This window comes from Dermacentor silvarum, chromosome 1 (assembly GCF_013339745.2).
Source record: "Dermacentor silvarum isolate Dsil-2018 chromosome 1, BIME_Dsil_1.4, whole genome shotgun sequence".
In the NCBI taxonomy this organism is placed as follows: Eukaryota; Metazoa; Arthropoda; class Arachnida; order Ixodida; family Ixodidae; genus Dermacentor; species Dermacentor silvarum.
Window position 1 is genome coordinate 249386780 of NC_051154.1, and position 8532 is coordinate 249395311.

The following is an 8532-nucleotide window of genomic DNA, read 5'->3' on the forward strand; positions in this document are numbered from 1 at the left end:
AAGGGGCTTGGCAAAAAAATTACAAAATCGAAAAGGTAAAACGAAGTGTAATATATTTTCAAATAAGCATCCAATGTTTACACCATTGTATTGCTAACAATACCGTGAAAATATGTAAACAATAAGCACGATTTCTAAGGTCTCGTTATCATAGCAGCCTGCCGAAAAACATTGCCATGCATCAATTGCGAATGCCATTTCGTTTACCCGTGTAGACTGGGAACGCAAGACCCCAATGGTATTCGGTATGAATGTCATTTACTGCGAATGACATTACATGTGCCGTGTGATAGGGGTATAGGTGCATACGAGCAATAAATATTTATTTTAATGCATATGCGTTTGATGGCGCAGAGCTGTTCTCCCGGCGCATGCATCTCCATGTTCCCCAGTGAATTTAAAGAAGCTCGATGTACTAATACGGTTACACTGCATGCATTTATAAGAAGCCTAGATGAACCATTTACGCGTCCTCTACAATTAGGCGACTTGTTCTTGAATGCACGGTGAGGTAAGAAGCGCGCCCGACCCCACCTTCCAGCGTTGCGCGCTGCACAGATCGGCTGGGAACAGCTGTGCAGGGTTAGAATCGAGTACCGCAAAGGTACGTGGCATGCCGGCAACATTGGGTGACGGCGGCCATGTTCCTTCCAGACCGCCGACGCGCTGTAGCGGTAGTTGGTTCTTTATTCTATGGTAGCGGTGCCAGCGTGCATTGAGTATATAGCGTTTACTTAACTGACAGATTTCCCCCCTAGATTTCGAGTCCCGTTTCGCGAAACTGGATTATTTTTGTGTTTTTCTTCAAGTGGATGCCACAAGTGACATCAGGATATCGACGGAAATGAACGTACTGCGCGGTAAGCGACGGAACGTATAAAATGTGCGGCGATGGTTCCGATGCTCTACGTGTCGCTTTTGGACTTCGTCTTGCGTCAAGTGCTATGTGCAGAGCTGCTGCAAACATACTTGTATGCGCCCGGTGAATTCGCTTGAAACGTCTTTTACATGAAAACTGGGCCCTGAGGTTGTGTTTGCGCTAAAAACGCAGCTTGACAGCCGATGGAATATGCAGTGGGTGTTCAGGTTGCCTTCATAGTGCTCGTTCGCGTCCTTTCGAAGTACAAAAGCAAGCAATGTAAACAGCTTACTGCTGCGATTGTTTATCTGTATAATCGGAGCGAAGTGTAAGCAGTAATTTTTATGTAGATTTATAAAGTTGCCTGTCACGTATCAGTGATAAAACGCCAGCAGCCTCTGCAAGCAAACTTCGCGTCTTGCGGCTACTGGCGTGTTTGCGAATGCGTGCTTGTAATGTTCTCGTCGATTTGTAAAATAAGCTCTCTGAAGGTAACGTTGTAAACGACTGGTTAACAGCTTTTAATTCACGCGAAACTCAAGCAGGTATCCGCATACGGCTGTAAAGAATGTGTACGAATGGTTTTTTTTATACCTTTGATAATGTCAGCCTTTTAGTGCACTTATTCCCAATCTGTTACTGTGTTCTGGAGTATTGTGTTGACATTGCCAGTACTAAACAGTGGTGCGGTTTTCCTATATTTATTTTCGATCATGCTCCTTTTATTGTATACCCTTTATGTGAATCGGATCATTAACCCAAAAAGACGTTTTCGAAAAAAAAAAAGTTGCGAAGACACGGTAAAAACTAGGTTTCTGAAACGGAATTGTAACATTGAGCACTTCTATTTTTAAATGATGTTCTTGTCGCTGCACTCGCGGCATAAAAAGATGTATGAGGCTGTTTATAGAGGTGCTGTGCCAGTTGACAAGCATTCGTAATCATGCTGTAGCAGGTTTGCAATAAAAATTACTATTTTACAGCCTCCCTGTATAAGGGACACCATACCATTTGTCCCCGAATTGCTTCATGCTGTCAGCAAAATTCCCATTTTCAGAACAGCATGCAGTCACAAAGTAAGATGTGGAGGCAAGCAACACATTTATTTCACAACAGTCACAACAACAATTTATTTCGTCAAGCATGACAACAGCATACCGGTCTTCCGATTCGACTCTTGGTTTCTCAAAATCATCAGGAATGAAATGGTCCTATAGTTTGTCCATAAAGAAAACAAAGAAAAATAGGAATGTTAATAAACCTACCCTGTGACAGTGCTTAAAATATCTAAAGTATAAGTAGTCGCAAAAAAAAAAGAGTCAGGAAATCTATAGAAGACATTTTGAAGCAACATTTTCTGTATAGATCTGGTGCTTGTTTAAAACACGTTATTCATGGGAACCGCCTCCTTTCACTCTGTAGCACAACATGCTCACTTGAAATGCATGTTTGTTGTTTCCATCGAGCCGCGCGAATCAAGCACTGCAGCTTGCTTGACATGTATGTACGTTTTCTTCAAACGCGGCGCGCAAACCGAATGAAACAGTGGAGAGCTTGCTAGAAAGTTCGTAGTGCGATGTTTGCACTAAGTGACTTGAAACATAGGTACTGGGCAATTTTCAATAGCGCAAAACAAAGCGAGCCGCGCGAACCGAACAGTTTACTGGAAACAATAGCGCAAAGCAGAGCGGGCCGCGTGAACCGGAGACCTTACTTGAAAGATAGGTACTGGGCGATTTTCAATAGCGTGAAACAAAGCGAGCCACGCGAACAGAACAGCTCACTCGAAACCACGTGTGCTAGCTACATATAATAGTGTTAATAGCCGCACCCAGAGCGATGAGCGTGAACTGAACAGGTAAAGTTTAGCGGTCACACGCAAGTACAGTCACTTGAAAGCAATAACTGTCCAGCAAACTAGTTATTCAAGAAACTTACCTCGCACAAGCGGGTGTTCTTCGAGGGCGCGAAGTTTTTGCGGCCAATTCTGTGGAGCCACGCAGAACGTCGTTCACCGTCGTCCTTCCAGCACGGAATAGAGAAAAATGCCTTCCCGGACTCCGTTCGGTTGCTACACCCGAAGGCGCAGCAACCAGGCATGATGATGGCTTATTTCTGACGCCTGCTGTTCGCAAGCGCAACGCAAGCGTTGAACGAAACGGCGAAGTGCCCTCCGTGCGCGGTGCGTACGCTACGGGTTCGACGTGCCAACTGAAAGGGCTTGGAAGAAGTATGGCGGCAAAAGGTCACGTGACACGAGCGCCCCAATCACCGGTGGCCGCGGCAGGCGGCGGCGCGCGGAAAACAAATGCGATACTCTAAATTTTTTCCAGTGACTCTACTCTGCATCACCCCGCAGCGGCGCGCCGATGCAGGCGGCCTGTGACTGTGTAGCTTTAGCACATGCCGCCGGCCGCAGCCTGCGTGCGGGGGCGCTGCGGCTCAGAGCGAGAGTGAAGCCGAACAGGACGGTCCGTGGCCGAGTGAGCTCAGCGCAGCAGTGAGCAGTGAATAAGTTCAATTTTTGTTATTTATTTGGTTGATAGAAGTGTTAGGGTACCCGAGCTATCTATATATATTGTTTTTCATGCTTTTTTAGTTTCTTGGCTAGTTGGTAGACGTTAATAGGTAGCGAATAGTTCAATTTGTTTAAATTTTTTTTTTTTTTGGAAGCGGGTTGTGGCGCACGTGTTGCATGGTGAAAGCAGTGTAAAGCGGCAGTTTTAAACCGCGTTAGGGAAGCTAGGGAGGTAGCCGGATAGCGAGTTTGCCGTACGGCTTACCGTGGGCTTGATCAGGTATTTTATTGGGCTTTCTCGTTAGGTGGACGGGTGGACAATGGCGCGGCAGGCTAGGAAGGACAGGGTGATGACGAGACGTGGTGCAGTGCGAGGAGTGCAAACGTTGGTGTTATTTGGACGAGACGCACTTCGCCAGTTTAGCCGACGCTGAGGAGCTAGCTTCGCGTGCAGGTCGTGTGAAGGATTTAAGGGAGCTGTGCGGCGGATGGAAGGGGAATGGGCAGCCAGTGGGAAGAGCTCAAAGGGGAGCTGAAGGTGGAGCGAGAGCGGCGAATTGAGCTCGAAACTCGGATCGGCGAGTTGCTTCACAGGGAGGGGGCCGAGGCCGTCCTGGTAAAGCGAATAGCTGGCGAGCTACAGAAGAACGGAAAAGCGGGCCGTGCTGGAAGAGCGGGTGGAGGCGCTAATGGTACAGGCGGCGCGTAATCCCGGGTCAGCTCAGGCGGGCGGGGGGACAGCGCGGAGACTCAGGCAGAGCATGCCATGAGAGCAGGGAGGGACGCCTAGGGGCCGTTGAACAGCAGGCGAGAGCCGGCGGCAACACGGCGGTCCACAACTCTACAGCAAGGTAGTGCGGCAGGCTTCGGGTGGGAAGGGACGAACGGCAGGGAGCACATCGTCACGTGTCAGTGGCGCAGGGCGGCCGTGAGAGAACCAGCTAGCGCGAACTGGAGGACGACAATCGCAGGCGGGAGGCAAACGTGTAGAGCGAAGGGTCCTAGGGTGGGGGACTCCAACGTAGCTAGGGTTAAGGAGGGCGTCCTTACAACAGTGAAGGCAGACGGGCGGGTGAGGGTGGAGGCCACAGTCAGGGAAGTGCATGTTGACGCAATGGAAGAAGCTCAGAAGGTGGTATCAGACAACTCGAGCATGAACATTCTGGTCGTTATCCATGCTGGTCTCACGATGTGCTGAAGGAAGGAGCCAGAACCTAAACGGACAGTTAGAGGTTGGGTTGCGTAAACTCAGAGACAACCTATGCGAAAGTGCATGTGACCATATGCACAATCCCACATGTCCGGGGCCAGGCTAGCGCGGTGGAATGGAGGGTGCGTGAGGCTACCGGGTCATTAGGGGTCTAAGCAGAACATTGGGTACGGTGTAATGGAGGTAAACCGGGAAGTGTACGAGTCTGGTGCTCCCAGCCTTTTGCACAGGATGCATTCACTACAGTGGGCCACGGCGGGAGCGTAGGTAGTAGGATAGGGCGCCAAGCTACGGCTTTTTTGGGGGGACCCAGAGCCCTAAGACCACCAGTGTAGACGAAGACGGACCAGAGAGGCTCAAGATTCAAGAAACGTAGAATCGGTAGAAGAAATAAACGTAAGCACCAGGGGCAAGTGTCATTCTGACATAGGTTACATAACATGCAAGGTGGCAGGAATAGGCTGAAGTGGGAGGAGATAGACGAGCAACTAAGGCAAGAAAGCTGATGGTATACGGGTTTGTGGAGACACATCTTAGGGACATGGAGCAACCTCCCTGTAACCCTGACTATACATGGGAATATTGCAATAGAACAGAGGGCAGCAGAAAAGGTGTGGAATTGGTGCATTTATTCATAAAGTAAGAACTGGCAAAGGGTCAAACAGGAATGCAAGGAGCATTTATGGCTAAAAGGGAAAGTTGCAGGAGAGCAGACACTCCTTGGCTTTGTACCTGTGGGACAGGAGCAAATGCCAAAGAGGAAAACAAAAAAATGCTGGAATGCATATCAAGTGACATTAATGAGCTAGGAGAAGGGTGCGAGATTATTATACTAGGAGATATGAACGCACACATAGAAGACATGGACGGGTACACAGACTCAACAGGCAACATGATGCTGGATATGTGGTGAAATGCATGACTTAGTTGTATGCAACAGTACTGAGAAGTGTGAAGGGCACATAACATGGGAGGTAGGGAGCCTGCAGTCGACGATAGATATGCACTAATGTCACATAGGATGCAACGATAGGGCTAAATGTAATGAGCATAGATGAATATGGCTCCAGAAGTCTAGGTAGTGTCACACAACGTATTAAGGTGTGAGTTTAGAAGGGAAATGAAAGTAGGTAGGAGGCAAGATGAACACCAGGTGGATATTTTACTCGGAAAAGCAGCTTGAAATAGCAACCCAGCAAAATGAGGAAGTAATTTCAGAGGACACAAAACAGAATGGAATATGCAAATTTAACAGGACTATTTGAGCTAGAGCTTACTAAGGTACGAGTCAGGACAAAAGGGAACAGAAGACGTAAACCCAAGAGCTGGTGGGATGAGGAGGTTAAGAGGGCCATAGAGAAACGCCAGGAAGCATCCAGGGAACACAGATATTCAAAGCAGAGGGGTGACCAGAAGCTGATGTAGGCAGAAAATGGAACAACTTCTTAAGCTGTAGAAGGGAAGCATCCAATTTGATCAATGAGAAGATCAGAAGAAAGGGGAGCCAATGGTTGTCAGAGTAACAAAAAAAAGGATAGAAAAGCAGCAAAGAAATTTGGAAACATCTCAACTCCTTGAGTAATAAGACTAGCCTAGAGCAGAGGTTTATAGTTACAGCTCAAGGTGTTCGACTAGAGGGAGATGAGGCAATGGAACATATAAGAACAATGATGACAGAAAAATTTAAAGAACGAAACATAGCATGTGCTCAATCAGGTGAGGATGGACTAGTCAGTGCAGTGGCTCCACTGGCACAAAGCGAGTGGGAAAGGGCAGGAAGAGGGTTCCTAGTAGCACGTCGACAGGTCCTGATGGCATCCCATTATGTTGATAAAGACATTGGGCCCAAAAATCTAAGAAAGCATTAAGAGAGCAGTGAGCAAAATGATAATGGACGGTAAAGCCCCTACGGGTGGAGACTGAGCAGGATGAGCATGATATATAAGGGAAAGGGGGACAAAGCCGACATAAACAACTACCGTCCCATAACAGTGACGTCAGTGTTTACAGGGTGGTGTGATGCAGATTATAAAGGACAGACTGCAGGCATGGGTGGAGAGCGAGGAGGTGCTGGGGGAACCAAAAATGGGTTCCGAAAACAAAGAAGTTAGAAGATAATCTGTTCCATTGACACAGTGTATTGAAATAGCAGAAAAGGAACACAGGCCCCTATGGCTTGCCTTTCTGGATATCAAGGAGCCTATGACAGTGTAATCCAAAAGGATTTGTGGGACATACTGGGCACTCTAGAGTGGAAAGATGGAGTAAGAAATCTTTAAAAGATATCTATAAAAGTAACAAGGGTGCTTATAAATGGGAAAACAGGTATCTGGGCCTATAGAGATACAGCAGGGGCTTAGGCAGGGGTGCCCTCTGTCACCTCTGTTGTTCATGCTGTATTTACAAGGATTAGAGAAAAATTAGAGAGGAGCGGATGGCTTCAACCTTTCCTATTTCAAGCGGGAGAATGGATTAAACAGTCATTACCAGGACTGATGTATGCAGATGACATTGTACTTATGGCTGACAGCAAGGAAGACTTGCAGAGATTAATGGACATCTGTGGTAAAGAGGGAGATAGCTTAGGTTGAAGTTTAGTAAAGAAAAATCGGCAGTCATGACCTTTAATGATAATCAGGGCAGCGAGCATAGGATACAGGAGGTTACGCTGGAGGTGGTGGATAAGTACAAATATCTTGGAGTGTGGATAAACAATGGGGCTGAGTACCTAACGGAACATGAAAAATATGTGACGGCTAAAGGTAGCAGAATGCAGCTGTGATGAAAAATAGGGCACTGTGGAAACAATAGGTACGAAGTGTGAGAGGGATTGGGAAAGGGGTGATGGCCCTAGTTTGACTTTCGGCAATGTCGGTCCTGTGCATGAGATCAGAGGTTCGAGCAAGGTGGAAGTTAAGCAGCGAGGGGTAGTAGACTGGCTCTGGGAGCACACGGAAATACACCAAATCAGGGGGTACAGGGTGACATGGGATGGACGTCATTCGAGGGCAGGGAAGCCACAGCAAGATAGAATTTGAGGAGCGATTGAGAGAGATGGCAGAAAAGCGGTGGGCAGGAGAGTTTTCAGTTTATTGTACATGAGGAATGTTGATACAAAATGGAGGAAGCTGACCAGAAAACTGTCAATCAAATATTTGGACTGCAGGAGGGGTGCAAACCAGGAAACAGCGGTTAAGAAAAAGGTTAAGGGAAACAGAGGGGTCTGTGGAAAACAGGGATGCAGACGAAATCAGCACTGGGCACATACCGAACTTTCAAGCAAGAATTGCCAAAGAAAATATCTACGATAATTTAGGGGAAGCTCTTTGTTGTTTGAAGCCAGACGGGAGTATTGCGGACTAAGATGTACCGAGTCAAGTACCAAGGTATAGACACGTTGTGCTGTGCGTGGGAGAAGAAGAGGAAACGGCTGAACACCTCGTACTTTTCTGTAAGGGGCTAACCATACAGTGCAAGGCCAACGGGGCTGATTTTTTCAAAGCATTGGGGTTTAGGGACAGTGAAGGCAAAATAGACTTTAAGCGGGTAGAAATAACCAAACAGAGGTTATCTGATTGGTGGATAAAATTAAGGCAGGGGTGAAATTTCACCCACCACAAAGTACAAATTATGTTAATAGCCATGGCTAGGTGGCGTATTGCCACCGCCCGATTTAAAGGGTTCAGCCTCATCCATCCATCAATCCATCCGAGACGGTCGTAGCCCGTGACGAACAGTAGCGGCAGTCGATGATGAGAGCGTCGGACAGGGGCAGGCAGTGGTGCGACGACGTGTTTCTCCGGGGCTCCATAGTCGGCGACGAAAACATAAGTTTTTTATTTTTGCATGCTTTGAGCTTGCTTGCTGTTGCGTTAGACTTGCTAGGTTTTAAAAGAAGTTGCGCAGTGGCAGGGCTATCAGAATTTTTTTCCTTCTTCGTGTGTG